We start from the raw sequence: 18,588 nt of genomic DNA, 5'->3' as shown, positions 1-18,588 counted from the left end.
ATCAAACAACAAAGGTGGTGAATTCAAAGAAATCAAAGATCAAATGTTAAAGAAGTGAAGAATTCCAAAAGAGCTCCATAGTGGTATCATAAATTGTAATTGTCTAGATTATGTATGCTTTGGTTGCTCAACCAAAAATACGTTGAGGTTAAGAGGTTTTCTGAGGATGGATTCGGAGGGATGCATAAAATGAGCATTGTTCGGAAAAAGTGGGCGAATGTTTATGAGGATTGTGAGTATTTGGAGCATGGGGGGTTATTAGGAAAATTTTAGACACAAATGCATGCGTTGCGGTCTTGGCATAATGGCTGGGTTCGATTGAGGTTGTCTTATGTAATACTAGTGTACTAAAATTCAGTTTTGCTTGGGGGCAAGCAAAAGTCAAGTGTGGGGTATTTTGATATGGGCATATTTAGTTATAAACTTCATGCATTATCTTAATACTTTATGTTGATTTTATCTCATTTAATGAACAAAAGGTGCTTAATTAGTTTAGAATTTCATTTTTCAGTAACAAATACATGCTCAGATGGAAAAGGAAGCGGAACTAACGATTGGAGGTTTGGATCTTGGATTTTGAAGAAATAAGGATGTTGCTGGACAGCTTGACCCCTCGTCAGTGTTTTGGCGATATGTCATGAGCCGTAACTCCGATTGACGAGATTCAAAATGTTCTGAAAAGTAGACACAATTTCGGACGACTTTCGTGTTTTGAGAAAATGCTGATTCGAAACGTACTCAGCGAGTAGGGTGGATTACTCGGCGAGTTGTATCGAACTTTCGCGATTCTAGACGCGCTGACTTGCCGTACACGGGTTTTAAGTGACGGACTCACCGAATAGGTCACTGGACTCACCGAGTAGCCTCTGTTTTGTGAAAATCTATATAAAGGGACTTTCAGATCGATATCATACATTGGAGAGAAACCCTAGGAGGCTGAGAAACGATTGGAAGTGCTGCTAGGTCGTGAGGAACTGAAGAATCAACCATACATTCAATTGTGAAGAGATGCAAGACAATTTTGGTTTATTCTTAGTAACTTTTTGATTTGAATCATGTTTACATACTTTGATTTCGTTTTTGAGTTTATGTTTACTGCAATCATGAGCTAAAAACTCATAACTTCTGTTTAGGTAGATGAATTTGTGAACATGGATTGATTATTTGATTAGGATTAATTTTAATTGGTGATTATGTTTTGTTAAGCTTGTTAAAGAACCTTATGTGTTAACAACAACTATTCTTCTGTTAATAAATCAGTAATTAAGTTGTATGAACATCTCTTAGTTGCTAATTTCATATGATTTACGTGACCACATAGTTGTATGTCTAGGAATAACGAACGTGAAACTAGAATTATTTAGAAGATAGGTAAGTTACTGTGTAAGCTTGTTGGATGAACATCGACAAGAGGTTAATTGAAGGGTCAATTTAGTTATCCACTACAAGTCTTACTTAACCCGAATCAATAATATAGGAAACCCGTTAATTTAGACAACTGGCCATTGCTTGAGTTAATTTGTTTTCTAAGAATTAGGAATAGCGAACATGAACCTACTTATCTTAATCGGTAGCCAATGAAGAATTAATCCGATACATTAAAATAATCCATTGGAACAAATGAGTCGTACCTAAACAGAAGTCCTCTTTACTATTGAATTTAGTTGGTAATTAATTGTTTTAGTTGCTAGTTAGTTAATTTGTGTGTTGTTTATTCTAATTAAGTTTCTAGTCTTGTAAAACTAGAGAAAACCCCCTTTTTGTTATTTTTTTTATTTTGATAATATTAGCATTTATTTTAATTGTTTACCGTTCCTTGTGTTCGATACCCTACTTGCTTGAACTATATTACTAATCGATAGGTACACTGCCTTTCGTGTGTTTATTTTGTGTCTAAGTTAGTAGGATTAAAACTAGTTGGTTTTACACACATCATGTTTTTGGCGCCGCTGCCGGGGAATGGTTCTAAATAGTTAATTTTTTTTGCTAATTGTTATTATTATTTTTTGTTGATTAATTTTTTATTTAGTTTATTTTTTTATTTTTATTTTTATTTATTATGTATTTTCTAAATCTCGATGATTTTGATGCTTCTCTTGAGGAAGTAGTACAGGAAATTGAACAAGGAGATGAGGAGTATACTCAGATGAAGACTTGAAGAAATTTGGAAGATGGTTAGATAACATCTTGCCCAACACATAAGGGACATCTGAGTTACAAGATGAAGAATTTAATCCAGAAAGAGACTTGGAGGATCTGGAAAGATTGCTAGCAGAGAGGTTAGATGAAGAACAAGAACAACCTGAATTGCCGGAACCAAGCTGTGGTTTGACCATTACCACGACATGGTCCCCTGTTCTTCCGGTTTGTGTTTCGAAGCATGGGGTGACGATTCCAACTTTGGAGAAAGTTCTAACTCACGATCCATTTATGATTAGTATCCAACCGGTTCCAACCCTTGTCAATATTCTTGGGTTTTATGAATTCCAGCTCGTTTGGCCAATTTTTGAAGTAAAGAGTCGAATTTTACAAATTGGTCCAAATAAAATGTTTAATGCAATGGATGGATGGGCATCAAATTTATTAGAAGTTTATTAAGTTGGGAGTCCAACTAAAGAGTCGCACAAAAAGAAGCGCTTGCGGGAGGCAACCCGTCATTAGAGTTTGCTTTTCTTTTTCTTTTTAAACTTCTAGTATTTAGGGATAATTTAGGATTTTTATTTTGATTTATTTTTATTATTACTTGGTATTGGTTTTTGATCTTTTCAGTTTGAGTGTAAGGATGCATCTGAGGGTCTAGAGTCAAGGCTGATGAAGCGAGAAATCGCGTCTAGCCGAGAGAGGAAACGAAGTTTTGAGTCAAGTTATGAGTCCAATTGATAGAAGGGTTATAGAGTGTTTATTACCTAAAGAAAAATGAGGGAAATTATTAGTTTATATAACCCCTATACATCAGAAACGCACTTGGGCAGAATAAAAGTTTTGTTAAACAGCGGTCTACTCACCGAGTGCATCTTATGGACTCTCCGAGTCCATGTGAAAATTCACGATTCTTCTACCATTTACGCTTCCACTCGGCGAGTCTACATACTTACTCGACGAGTTGCGCATTCTTCTTACTTTTGAGCTGAAGATTTGATGACATTTTATATGGTCATTAGTTCTATTCTTTGAAGATCATTTTCCAAGCATTTCCAAGAGTTTTTCTCTTATATTTGGAGCTTTTATAAAGACTGTACCACACTAGATTTTGACACCCAATACATGGATGAGCTGTTCCCATGTCTAAAGTCAATTCAAGATGGAGTTGAGGAGAATAAATATCAACCTCGCCACTACTATCCCAGGAGAGTTTGTTCCAATTCTCTCCTTATTTTTATTGTTCTTTATCATGCATGATATGCAATGGGGACATTGCATAAATTAAGTGTGGGGTAGGGGGTTGGTTACATTAGTAAAATTTTAGTTAATTTTGAAATTTTTTCATGCAAAAAAATACTTAGGATTTAATTTAGAAAAATTTGGTAAAAAGGTAATTAGGATTCCATGTTAGAATTATATTTGATGATTGCATGAAGACCCAAATGTTTAGTTGAGCCTATATACGTTCAAGTGCATTTGTGGCTTCCTTATTCCAGTGAAATCATGGGACGAAAACACGACCTTGCTTAGTTTGAAGGATGCAATATGTTTAGCATCGTGTACCAGAAATGTATCCAGGAAAATTATTATCGTTAACCAATAAAGGTTGAAGTTGAGCGCCCCTGCTTAGGAATGTAGGGATTTGAGTGAAAAAAAAAGTAAGGTACATGTAATTAAAAAAAAAAGAGAGAATTACAAGAAAAAGTTTGAAGAATTTTCGGAGCATCAAAGTTAAGTATGAAATTAGAAGATCGAAAATTCTGAAGAAATTCAACAAGTTGAAGATACCAAAAATCAAACAACAAAGGTGGTGAATTCAAAGAAATCAAAGATCAAATGTCAAAGAAGTGAAGAATTCCAAAAGAGCTCCATAGTGGTATCATAAATTGTAATTGTCTAGATTATGTATGCTTGGGTTGCTCAACCAAAAATACGTTGAGGTTAAGAGGTTTTCTGAGGATGGATTCGGAGGGATGCATAAAATGAGCATTGTTCGGAAAAAGTGGGCGAATGTTTATGAGGATTGTGAGTATTTGGAGCATGGGGGGTTATTAGGAAAATTTTAGACACAAATGCATGCGTTGCGGTCTTGGCATAATGGCTGGGTTCGATTGAGATTGTCTTATGTAATACTAGTGTACTAAAATTCAGTTTTGCTTGGGGGCAAGCAAAAGGCAAGTGTGGGGTATTTTGATATGGGCATATTTAGTTATAAACTTCATGCATTATCTTAATACTTTATGTTGATTTTATCTCATTTAATGAACAAAAGGTGCTTAATTAGTTTAGAATTTCATTTTTCAGTAACAAATACATGCTCAAATGGAAAAGGAAGCGGAACTAACGATTGGAGGTTTGGATCTTGGATTTTGAAGAAAGAAGGATGTTCCTGGACAGCTTGACCCCTCGTCAATGTTTTGGCCATATGTCATGAACCGTAACTCCGATTGAAGAGATTCAAAATGTTCTGAAAAGTAGACACAATTTTGGACGACTTTCGTGTTTTGAGAAAATGCTGATTCGAAACGTACTCGGTGAGTAGGGTCGATTACTCGGCGAGTTATATCGAACTTTCGCGATTCTAGACGCGATGACTTGCCGTACATGGGTTTTAAGTGACGGTCTCGCCGAGTAGGTCACTGGACTCGCTGAGTAGCCTCTGTTTTGTGAAAATCTATATAAAGGGACTTTCAGATCGATATCATAGCATGGAGAGAAACCCTAGGAGGCTGAGAAACGATTGGAAGTGCTGCTAGGTCGTGAGGAACTGAAGAATCAACCATACATTCAATTGTGAAGAGAATCAAGACAATTTTGGTTTATTCTTAGTAACTTTTTGATTTGAATCATGTTTACATACTTTGATTTCGTTTTTGAGTTTATGTTTACTGCAATCATGAGCTAAAAACTCATAACTTCTGTTTAGGTAGATGAATTTGTGAACATGGATTGATTATTTGATTAGGATTAATTTTAATTGGTGATTATGTTTTGTTAAGCTTGTTAAAGAACCTTATGTGTTAACAATAACTATTCTTCTGTTAATAAATCAGTAATTAAGTTGTATGAACATCTCTTAGTTGCTAATTTCATATGATTTACGTGACCACATAGTCGTATGTTTAGGATTAACGAACGTGAAACCAGAATTAACTAGAAGATAGGTAAGTTAATGTGTAAGCTTGTTGGATGAACATCGACAAGAGGTTAATTGAAGGGTCAATTTAGTTAACCACTACAAGTCTTACTTAACCCGAATCAATAATATAGGAAACCCGTTAATTTAGACAACTGGCCATTGCTTGAGTTAATTTGTTTCCTAAGAATTAGGAATAGCGAACATGAACCTAATTATCTTAATCGGTAGCCAATGAAGAATTAATCCGATACATAAAAATCATCCATGGGAACAAATGAGTCGTACCTAAACAGAAGTCCTCTTTACTATTGAATTTAGTTGGTAATTAATTGTTTTAGTTGCTAGTTAGTTAATTTGTGTGTTGTTTATTCTAATTAAGTTTCTAGTCTTGTAAAACTAGAGAAACACCCTTTTTGTTATTTGTTTTATTTAGATAATATTAGCATTTATTTTAATTGTTTACCGTTCCTTGTGTTCGATACCCTACTTGCTTGAACTATATTACTAATCGATAGGTACACTGCCTTTCGTGTGTTTATTTTGTGCTAAGTTAGTAGGATTAAAACTAGTTGGTTTTACACACATCATGTTTTTGGCGCCGCTGCCGGGGAACGGTTCTAAATAGTTAATTTTATTTGCTAATTGTTATTATTATTTTTTGTTGATTAATTTTTTATTTATTTTATTTTTTTATTTTTATTTTTATTTATTATGTATTTTCCAAATCTCGATGCTTTTGATGCTTCTCTTGAGGAAGTAGTACAGGAAATTGAGCAAGGAGATGAGGAGTATGACTCAGATGAAGATTTGAAGAAATTTGGAAGATGGTTAGATAACATCTTGCCCAACACAGAAGGGAGATCTGAGTTACAAGATGAAGAATTTAATCCAGAAAGAGACTTGGAGGAGCTGGAAAGATTGCTAGCAGAGAGGTCAGATGAAGAACAAGAACAACCTGAATTGCAGGAACCAAGCTGTGGTTTGACCATTACCACGACATGGTCCCCTGTTCTTCCGGTTTGTGTTTCGAAGCATGGGGTGACGATTCCAACTTTGGAGAAAGTTCTAACTCACGATCCATTTATGATTAGTATCCAACCGGTTCCAACCCTTGTCAATATTCTTGGGTTTTATGAATTCAAGCTCGTTTGGCCAATTTTTGAAGTAAAGAGTCGAATTTTACAAATTGGTCCAAAGAAAATATTTAATGCAATCGATGGATGGGCATCAAATTTATTAGAAGTTTATTAAGTTGGGAGTCCAGCTAAAGACTCGCACAAAAAGAAGCGCTTGCGGGAGGCAACCCGTCATTAGAGTTTGCTTTTCTTTTTCTTTTTAAACTTCTAGTATTTAGGGATAATTTAGGATTTTTATTTTGATTTATATTTATTATTACTTGGTATTTGTTTTTGATCTTTTCAGTTTGAGTGTAAGGATGCATTTGAGGGTCTAGAGTCAAGGCTGATGAAGCGAGAAATCAAGTCTAGGCGAGAGAGGAAACGAAGTTTTGAGTCAAGTTATGAGTCCAATTGATAGAAGGGTTATAGAGTGTTTATTACCTAAATAAAAATGAGGGAAATTATTAGTTTATATAACCCCTATACATCAGAAACGCACTTGGGCAGAATAAAAGTTTTGTTAAACAGCGGTCTACTCACCGAGTGCATCTTATGGACTCTCCGAGTCCATGTGAAAATTCACGATTCTTCTGCCATTTACGCTTCCACTCGGCGAGTCTACATACTTACTCGACGAGTTACACATTCTTCTTACTTTTGAGCTGAAGATTTGATGACATTTTATATGGTCATTGGTTCTATTCTTTGAAGATCATTTTCCAAGCATTTCCAAGAGTTTTTCTCGTATATTTGGAGCTTTTATAAAGACTGTACCACACTAGATTTTGACACCCAATACATGGATTAGCTGTTCCCATGTCTAAAGTCAATTCAAGATGGAGTTGAGGAGAATAAATATCAACCTCGCCACTACTATCCCAGGAGAGTTTGTTCCAATTCTCTCCTTATTTTTATTGTTCTTTATCTTGCATGATATGTAATGGGGACATTGCATAAATTAAGTGTGGGGTAGGGGGTTGGTTACATTAGTAAAATTTTAGTTAAATTTTAGTTAATTTTCAAATTTTTGCATGCAAAAAAATACTTAGGATTTAATTTAGAAAAATTTGGTAAAAAAGTAATTAGGATTCCATGTTAGAATATTATTTGATGATTGCATGAAGACCCAAATGTTTAGTTGAGCCTATATACGTTCTAGTGCATTTGTGGCTTCCTTATTCCAGTGAAATCATGGGACAAAAACACGACCTTGCTTAGTTTGAAGGATGCAATATGTTTAGCATCGTGTACCAGAAATGTATCCAGGAAAATTATTATCGTTAACCAATAAAGGTTGAAGTTGAGCGCCCCTGCTTAGGCATGTAGGGATTTGAGTGAAAAAAAAAAAGTAAGGTACATGTAATAAAAAAAAGAGAGAATTACAAGAAAAAGTTTGAAGAATTTTCGGAGCATCAAAGTTAAGTATGAAATTAGAAGATCGAAAATTCTGAAGAAATTCAAAAAGTTGAAGATACCAAAAATCAAACAACAAAGGTGGTGAATTCAAAGAAATCAAAGATCAAATGTCAAAGAAGTGAAGAATTCCAAAAGAGCTCCATAGTGGTATCATAAATTGTAATTGTCTAGATTATTTATGCTTGGGTTGCTCAACCAAAAATACGTTGAGGTTAAGAGGTTTTCTGAGGATGGATTCGGAGGGATGCATAAAATGAGCATTGTTCGGAAAAAGTGGGCGAATGTTTATGAGGATTGTGAGTATTTGGAGCATGGGGGGTTATTAGGAAAATTTTAGACACAAATGCATGCGTTACGGTCTTGGCATAATGGCTGGGTTCGATTGAGATTGTCTTATGTAATACTAGTGTACTAAAATTCAGTTCTGCTTGGGGGCAAGCAAAAGTCAAGTGTGGGGTATTTTGATATGGGCATATTTAGTTATAAACTTCATGCATTATCTTAATACTTTATGTTGATTTTATCTCATTTAATGAAAAAAAGGTGCTTAATTAGTTTAGAATTTCATTTTTCAGTAACAAATACATGCTCAAATGGAAAAGGAAGCGGAACTAACGATTGGAGGTTTTGATCTTGGATTTTGAAGAAAGAAGGATGTTGTTGGACAGCTTGACCCCTCGTCAGTGTTTTGGCCATATGTCATGAACCGTAACTCCGATTGATGAGATTCAAAATGTTCTGAATAGTAGACACAATTTTGGACGAGTTTCGTGTTTTGAGAAAATGCTGATTCGAAACGTACTCGGCGAGTAGGGTCGATTACTCGGCGAGTTGTATCGAACTTTCACGATTTTAGACGCGCTGACTTGCCGTACACGGGTTTTAAGTGACGGACTCGCCGAGTAGGTCACTGGACTCGCCGAGTAGCCTCTGTTTTGTGAAAATCTATATAAAGGGACTTTCAGATCGATATCATAGCATGGAGAGAAACCCTAGGAGGCTTAGAAACGATTGGAAGTGCTGCTAGGTCGTGAGGAACTGAAGAATCAACCATACATTCAATTGTGAAGAGAATCAAGACAATTTTGGTTTATTCTTAGTAACTTTTTGATTTGAATCATGTTTACATACTTAGATTTCGTTTTTGAGTTTATGTTTACTGCAATCATGAGCTAAAAACTCATAACTTCTGTTTAGGTAGATGAATTTGTGAACATGGATTGTTCTTTTGATTAGGATTAATTTTAATTGGTGATTATGTTTTGTTAAGCTTGTTAAAGAACCTTATGTGTTAACAATAACTATTCTTCTGTTAATAACACTACAAGAAAAAGACCCTTTTACGACGTGCGAAACACGACGCTCTTTGATTTATGTTACGCATTAGAGAGCGACATTAAAAAAGTGTCATCTCTTCAAAAATTTTAAGGATTTAGGTCGTGCATTACTGAGTGCCCTTAAATTAGTGTCTCATGTAAAAATATTAAAAACACGTAGGGCACCTATAATAAAAAGGGCGTCCTCTACAAATGTCGCTTTATAATTTTAATAAACGCGCGTTTCTAGGACTCCTTGATAGGTAAGGGGGGAAACTAAATCCCCCAAAATTTTGAACACCCGCTTCCTCTTCCTCTCTGCTCTCTACCTGCCAAAATCGACTTCATTCTCTCCCTTCTTTCTCTCTGCAACCCCTTCCTCTCCGATCGACTTTCACATCCTTCTATGTGCAAACCCTAATCAAACATAACACATTTGAAATAGTAATATCTTCTTTCACAAAATAGAAGATTGATCTCCTATCCTTTGTCTCCATCTGTTCACTAACATCTCCTCTCCTTCGTCTTCGCCCCTCACCCACCTCCACTACATTCAACCCACACCGACTCTTCAAGTCTGCACAACGTAAGCTAGGGATTTTTTTGATCGGAGACTTACGCCCCATTCGCTTCACTCTCGATTGCGACATCATTCAAAAACTACGACTCCTCCACCGCAATGGTGTTGTGACTCCTCAGGCTAGAACATCGGCGACTACACACCTATCAAATAATATCTCTCATACTCGTCATAGAAGAATGACATATATCACCATTGGTACATAAGATTAGATATCAACTCCTCAGGCTCACCGTTCCACCTCTTCCCCACCCTAATACATTTACTAAGAATCCTCAAGTTTACAAGCCCAAGGTTTGATTGCACTAAGGTATGAAAAGGACGCTTCTACCCTGCCCTATTTCTTCAGTCATTCAACAAATAAGGGGGCACGCAATTTCTCATTCATATCTCGACTTCATCTTCTCAATCAAGAAAAAGGCTTATGATTTTTCAATAAATGTGCGATTTCATCTAGTATTGTCAATTTCTACTTTATGCCTCTGATTTTTTCCTGTATCTACTTCTCATCTCTGTAAACAACTTTATTTCACGTTTCAGCTTATAGCTATTGGCTTAGAACTAGCTGTTGTTTGGGAAGCTATCTATCAACCACATGTAACAGGTATCCAATTATTAATATATACAACTAGGTTACAAGAATAACTTCTTAAAATCAAGAACCAACTATTTAAACTAACGTTATATAGTCTCTTATATGTGATGTAAATAAGATATTGAGGTAGTTTTTGATCAATTTTAATTCTTTTTTTTTTCTAGCTATTGAGCCAATTCAAGATTACAAAGAGAGATGGGGTTTGTCATTTTGTTTTCAGTTTTAGTCTTAAGTTCGTATTCCTACCCTTATATGTTAACTTATTTGCTGAATTATATGTTTTGAAAAGAAGAATGGAGTTGTATGCTCTCAAAGTGGTGATAATTCCAATAAATAGATCAAAAAAGAAAGGGGAGGAGCTATGCACTCCAACTGTTTGACGAAATGCTTGAAAGAGCCATCTCACCTAAGTCAGACCTTATAACATCACCTGACGTACACATGACTGTGAATTTATGGCCCTCACTAGAAATTTACTCTTTTGCAGTTTTTTACCTGCCTAGCTAATGAATATGAAAGAAGGCATATGTCAGCTTCCTCTATTGCAAGGTAATTTAATTCCATATCTATTGAGGTAGTTTTTGATCATTATGAAAGAAAGTAACAAAATCATTTTCAATCTATTCATTAAAGTGTAAATAAGCTTACTAAGATAAAAAATGATAAAAAAATTAATGCTAATGTTTCCTCACCACAGGTCAACTCTATTTTATAAATTTTAACTTATAAGTCAAACTTTCCATTTATGTGATTGTACACTCACTTTTCACTTTCTATTCCTCTATCAGACATTAAAGTGCTTGGGTCAATTTATTCAAAACTTTCAAAGCCTAACAAAAAGTCAGTTCATGGGTAAGTTTGTCTTTTTTTCATTGTCCCCCTTTTCCAAATCAGCTCTGTTATTGTTCATAAAGCTTAAAAAGACTGCTTTTTTCCAGAGGTTTTGGTTCCATTATGGCAAACATTCTTCTAAAAAAAACTGAATTTTTTATTTTATGGTCAGATGATAGATACTAAGCATTTCAAATAGTTCATTACCTTATTATAACATTAAGTACCATTTCGTAAACTGAATGACATGATCAAGCCACTTTAAACTAAATAATCAATGATCCAATGGCACCTTCTTTCTTATTATATGGGTTATTTGTTTTTTATTAGACTTTTTAACAAAGTAATATGTACAGGTAACACAACAAAAGGTAAGTTGATAGTCATCAATTAATTAATTAATAAGATGCATGGAATGGAGTTGGAATTGGTAATCCAAAAGAGAAAAAAGAAGCCCATGACCAACAAATCAACAATCATTTGTTTCAAAGGTTCTTGACCCTCATGTTACTATAATACCCCAAGTCCAACCAGTTTTCTTAAAATGCTGACAAGATCATGAGACAAGTATCCTTTTAACACATGATTTTATATAATAATAATACTAGAAACCAGCCCATCCAGCAGGTCGTGAAGCTAAATTACTTTCTTTGTTTTTGAACTCCTCCCCATAACTAGAACGCCGGGAATTAGTGGTGATGATAGGGATATTAGGTGTTGTGTTTACCTGAGAGTGAGAACTAGCAGAGGCAGGAACCGTTGTGAAGCTTTCTTCTCCAAAACCCCATCTGGTGGTGCGGCCTTCAGCTGCTTGCTTGTTCTGGTGCCCAATGTTTCTTATAATCTTATTCTAATAGATTTGGAGTTTTTTGTGGGATTCTCCTCAGGAAATGCCTGCCATGAATTTTGTTCAGGGGAATCTTTATCAAATAATCCCTAATGTTAACGGTAGAAATATGAAAAAGGTACAATATGAAAAAGAAACCAACTTAAAAAGAAGCACGTTAGCGTCTCTTTATGCAAGCTTAACCTTATCTTAAACTTAAAGCTTCTTACTGCTCCTAAGTTAATTTACATTTATGCCCTTTGTTTTCTTTTTCATTACATACAACAATGAAGTAACTGATGTCTGTTTCTTTCTACTCATACATATGTCTAGTTCACCATAAAACTCCTTCATTGTAGCAATATCTTTTTTCCTTTCCTCTTCAAGTGCTTCTTTCTCCTCCTGAAGTTCAGTTACTTTCTTCAACATATCTTGTCCTCGTTTATTCTCTTTAAGTATTTGCTTACGAAGAGACTCCAACTCCAAATCTGACATTTCCACTTTCCTTCCCAACCTTGGAACATTACTTTTCAAAACTTCAATTGCATTTCTTGATGCTTCAGCACAAAGTCTATGATCCTCATTGTTTTGAATTTGATTGTTGTTGTTGTGCTCTGGGATTTTTATTAAATCAGCCATACTTCTATCTGAAAGTGAACCCATTGACCAATATGTGTTTGATCTTTGTTTTTGATGAGGTTTTGAGTTCCTTGAAACAGTTGTATTCTGATTAACATTAAAAAGCAATCTATAATAAAAATCTAGAATTTGTTGTATTTAGTGGCATATATATATTATATAATGTAATTAATCTTTCTTCAGCAAAATCAAGGATATTCCCGTTTTCACTACTATCACGTAATTGATTCTTCAATCTGAGTGATTCAGACCTCAGAGACTCATTCTCTTCAAAATTCCTGAAACTACCCCCAAAAATCGATGAATATTATTACATTGATTCATGTTAAAGAAATTTAAAATTGATTATTAATTAATTACCTCTATTCATCCGTTCGTTGCATCTTTTGGATGAACACCTGTCCCATTTCACTATTTCAAAAGTATTAATAAATAAAATATCAACAACCTTTATAGGTTATATATAAAAAAACTTACATGTAAAATTGCACCAGAGTCTGAAGCTGTTAAGGGGAGAGAGTTTTAACGCCATTGTGAATTTGGCACCAACTGAATGTACATGATTCACATTTCACATGAAATAACATTTTTTTTTTTAAAATTTCTATTTAACATGTTATTATGAATTGTACTCAGGGTCTCCTTGTGTATTTTTGCAAAAGCTACCTTCCTAAATGAGATGAAATATTGACATTGGTTCATGAAGATGGAGATGAGTGGCCAAGAAAGTACCTCCCTAGGAAAACAGGACTTGGTGGAGGATGGAAATTGTTTGCTGAAGATCATTAACTAGTTGATGGCGATGCATTAATTTTCCAACTCATAAAACCCATAGTTTTTAAGGTTATTTTCTTAATCTCTATTATTTAAATTTCAAATCTTTATTACTCCACTATTAATCCCAAAAAGTAAATAAAAGTGTTTGTTTTTAATTCGGGCTATGTGATTGTAGGTGTGGTCATCGTTGTTGTTGTATCGAACTATCTTGGATGCTATTGAGGAGAATGATAATGTTAACCAGATCTCTCATTTTCTTTTCCTGTCAAATTTCAAAGCACACTTCTTTTTGGATTTTGATTTTGTTATTATAAGTTTTGTTTTATGCTTTGATATAGTTACTCTTTTAGCCACTACATAATTTTAAAAAAGTCTGTTTTCACATTCTGGTTAACCACAGTCAAGTAATAACTCATCTGATTGGATCAACTCTTTTCCTCTCTTTTTGTTGCGACTTATAGTCTTCTTCTAATTACAATTTACAGGTACAATATGGTTGAGCAAGGCTTAGTAAAAGAACAAATATTCTCCTTAGGCTAAACAGAAATGAAGCTGATTGTGAAAAAGACTTAATTGCCCTTCTCACCCTCATCATTATATCTTTTATATTTCTTGCAGTTCAATGTGGGATTCTAGAACATCTGGTAAGCAGATTTGATATTCTTAACTCATTGTATCATGTAAATTTTTTTGTTTGTTTTTATTATAATAATCTATATATGACTGATGTGGTTGGTTGATTTGTTATAAAAAAGCTTCTATTGATTTGTTATAAAAATATTATATGAAAGGATGGCTCATATTCAAGGGCATACTTAGTATCTGTTTCATTTTGACTTAATGGACTTAATGACTCAATCAAAATCCTCTTACAATCTAGAAAAGGAACAAGCTTTATCATGATAGACATCATCATTTACGTATGTTAAGGGGAAAAAAGGAGCAAGGGCATACTTAGTTTTTAGTTTTGACCTTGTTTTTTTTAATAAATTACAGGTGGTTCCATTGTTAATGAAAGCTATCCTCTTACAAACTTATGCAGGTAACAATATTGTTCATAGCTGGGCTGTTAATGTTCCTGTTTGTTTTCATTTATGCAGGTAACAATCTTGTTGAAAGGACTTATGAATCAGATATTAATGGTAACAAGTTTAACACTCGAGTCCATACGATTAGATGTTAATGGTAACAAGTTTAACACATGTGTCTTTGTTATACATACAAATTAAATGCACTGGATTGTATTTTTTGTATATGGTATTTTATTTTATATTATGCAATGGATTGTATTTTTTGTATATGATATTTTATTTCTATTATGAGAGATTAAATGCAAATTTAATTTATAAATTAATAAATATATAAATATATTTTTTTTAAAAAAATTAAAATTACGATACGCAAAAATGTATGTCGTCTTCATTTATGACATGGCCTTTCTTGACTGGTGCTTCCTTGATACGCATTGCGTGTCATAAACACGCGCGTCGTAAGGTTACGACACGCAAATGCGTGTCGTCTTCCTTTATGACAGGGTCTTCCTTGATACGCAATGCGTGTCATAACCGCGCGTAGTAAATGCGCGTCGTCTCTCTTTATGACAGGGCCTTCCTTGACGCGCATTTGCGCGTCGTCTAAGCGTTTTACGACACACAATGAGCGTCGTAAAAGGCCTTTTTTCTAGTAGTGTAAATCAGTAATTAAGTTGTATGAACATCTCTTAGTTGCTAATTTCATATGATTTATGTGACCACATAGTTGTATGTCTAGGAATAACGAATGTGAAACTAGAATTAACTAGAAGATAGGTAAGTTAATGTGTAAGCTTGTTGGATGAACATCGACAAGAGGTTAATTGAAGGGTCAATTTAGTTAACCACTACAAGTCTTACTTAACCCGAATCAATAATATAGGAAACCCGTTAATTTAGACAACTGGCCATTGCTTGAGTTAATTTGTTTTCTAAGAATTAGGAATAGCGAACATGAACCTAATTATCTTAATCGGTAGCCAATGAAGAATTAATCCGATACATTAAAATCATCCATGGGAACAAATGAGTCGTACCTAAACAGAAGTCCTCTTTACTATTGAATTTAGTTGGTAATTAATTGTTTTAGTTGCTAGTTAGTTAATTTGTGTGTTGTTTATTCTAATTAAGTTTCTAGTCTTGTAAAACTAGAGAAACCCCCTTTTTGTTATTTGTTTTATTTAGATAATATTAGCATTTATTTTAATTGTTTACCGTTCCCTGTGTTCGATACCCTACTTGCTTGAACTATATTACTAATCGATAGGTACACTGCCTTTCGTGTGTTTATTTTGTGCTAAGTTAGTAGGATTAAAACTAGTTGGTTTTACACACATCAAGTTTTTGGCGCCGCTGCCGGGGAACGGTTCTAAATAGTTAATTTTATTTGCTAAGTGTTATTATTATTTTTTGTTGATTAATATTTTATTTAGTTTATTTTTTTATTTTTATTTTTATTTATCTTGTATTTTCCAAATCTCGATGCTTTTGATGCTTCTCTTGAGGAAGTAGTACAGGAAATTGAGCAAGGAGATGAGGAGTATGACTCAGATGAAGATTTGAAGAAATTTGGAAGATGGTTAGATAACATCTTGCCCAACATAGAAGGGACATCTGAGTTACAAGAAGAAGAATTTAATCCAGAAAGAGACTTGGAGGAGCTAGAAAGATTGCTAGCAGAGAGGTCAGATGAAGAACAAGAACAACCTGAATTGCAGGAACCAAGCTGTGGTTTGACCATTACCATGACATGGTCCCCTGTTCTTCCGGTTTGTGTTTCGAAGCATGGGGTGACGATTCCAACTTTGGAGAAAGTTCTAACTCACGATCCATTTATGATTAGTATCCAACCGGTTCCAACCCTTGTCAATATTCTTGGGTTTATGAATTCAAGCTCGTTTGGCCAATTTTTGAAGTAAAGAGTCGAATTTTACAAATTGGTCCAAAGAAAATATTTAATGCAATGGATGGATGGGCATCAAATTTATTAGAAGTTTATTAAGTTGGGAGTCCAGCTAAAGACTCGCACAAAACAAGCGCTTGCGGGAGGCAACCCGTCATTAGAGTTTGCTTTTCTTTTTCTTTTTAAACTTCTAGTATTTAGGGATAATTTAGGATTTTTATTTTGATTTATTTTTATTATTACTTGGTATTTGTTTTTGATCTTTTCAGTTTGAGTGTAAGGATGCATGTGAGGGTCTAGAGTCAAGGCTGATGAAGCGAGAAATCGAGTCTAGGCGAGAGAGGAAACGAAGTTTTGAGTCAAGTTATGAGTCCAATTGATAGAAGGGCTATAGAGTGTTTATTACCTAAAGAAAAATGAGGGAAATTATTAGTTTATATAACCCCATACATTAGAAACGGACTTGGGCAGACTAAAAGTTTTGTTAAACAGCGGTCTACTCACCGAGTGCATCTTATGGACTCTTCGAGTCCATGTGAAAATTTACGATTCTTCTGCCATTTACGCTTCAACTCGGCGAGTCTACATACTTACTCGACGAGTTGCGCATTCTTCTACTTTTGAGCTGAAGATTTGATGACATTTTATATGGGAATTGGTTCTATTCTTTGAAGATCATTTTCCAAGCATTTCCAAGAGTTTTTCTCTTATATTTGGAGCTTTTATAAAGACTGTACCACACTAGATTTTGACACCCAATACATGGATGAGCTGTTCCCATGTCTAAAGTCAATTCAAGATGGACCTGAGGAGAATAGATAACAACCTCGCCACTACTATCCCAGGAGAGTTTGTTCCAATTCTCTCCTTATTTTTATTGTTCTTTATCATGCATGATATGCAACGGAACCCTTGAGACATATTCTACAACTTGGTTAAGATTATTTACTATAAATAATCTTTTGTCGAAAAGTCGTTTTCGACCCCTATTATCTCTAAATTGACTAGCCCGGATCTATGGGCGTTAATATATATATATATATATATATATATATATATATATATATATATATATATATATATATATGTGTGTGTGTGTGATGGATTTTGAGCATAACATCATTCCTATGGTGTACATGCAACCCTAATTGCTTTTGATCTTGATTTTTCTAATTTGAACATACAACTATGAATACCAAAGCAATAACCCTATGACTAGCATACATAAATCAAAAATCACATATGATTAGGGTTAGAATACTTACCTCTCGTGTTATGTAGCAATAACAAGTTTACTCCTTCTTAATCTTGACTTCTAAAAGCCTAGTGCCCCAAGTGTTGCACCTATAATCGAGTCACAAACACCCAATGCAAGGAGAATGACTTAGAAAAGAAGGATATTGATTTATTTCTTGAATGCTTAGGCTGAAAATGCCTTTGTATGGGGTCCTATATATAGCTGTGGTTGCTATGGTTTTCAGGTGGAAACCTTAATACCTAACTTAGGCAACAAGAAACCCATGAACTCCTTACTTAGAGTCCATGGACAAAATCAATAGGGCTTCCCTATAGGATTTCGTCCACTCCACTCTATGGAGTCCATCAATCCATTTATGCAACTATCAATGATTTGCATAACAGTCCCCCATTATTTAGTCAGACTCTTTTGATTGCCAAATTAATTTCTGATCAACACTAATTAAATAATATGATTTCCAAATAATATATTAATCTTGTAATATATTAATAAAACCATTTAGAGTACTAATTTATTATTCATATAATAAATTTTACTTTCTCTCCTCTTGTCATCCTATCAAGTTGCATGAGTGAAGGCAACCCAAAAGGACCATGCTCATAATCAAATCAACTATATACCAAAAATAGTTATGGGCTTAGACACCTAATCAAACAGTCTCCTATTTGGATAAGTCTAATAACTATTATTGTGTACGACTTCAGAATATGATTAGAAATCGTAGCTTTCAAAAGCTGCTGTTGAACTCTGATCTTATTAGCAACGCCTCCTTTAGATAAGGGATCATATATTCCTCCATTCTCAAGATATCGAATAGACATGATACATGGATTATAATCATTGTCTCTGTCTATGTGTTGTTTCCCGATTTCCGATTTAAGATGACTGACAATAGACTTCAGTTGAACACATCAACTTAGTCCAGGCTTGGCCAAGCACTTAGGGTGTCATCACTAAATCATCGAGGGGCCCACAGATATCGCTTTTATCCCACTTTGAGTAAAAGGAAAGGATAAA

The sequence above is a fragment of the Lactuca saligna genome, chromosome 8 (assembly GCF_052625555.1).
Source record: "Lactuca saligna cultivar CGN05327 chromosome 8, ASM5262555v1, whole genome shotgun sequence".
NCBI lineage: Eukaryota > Viridiplantae > Streptophyta > Magnoliopsida > Asterales > Asteraceae > Lactuca > Lactuca saligna.
This window is presented reverse-complemented; position numbering follows the sequence as displayed.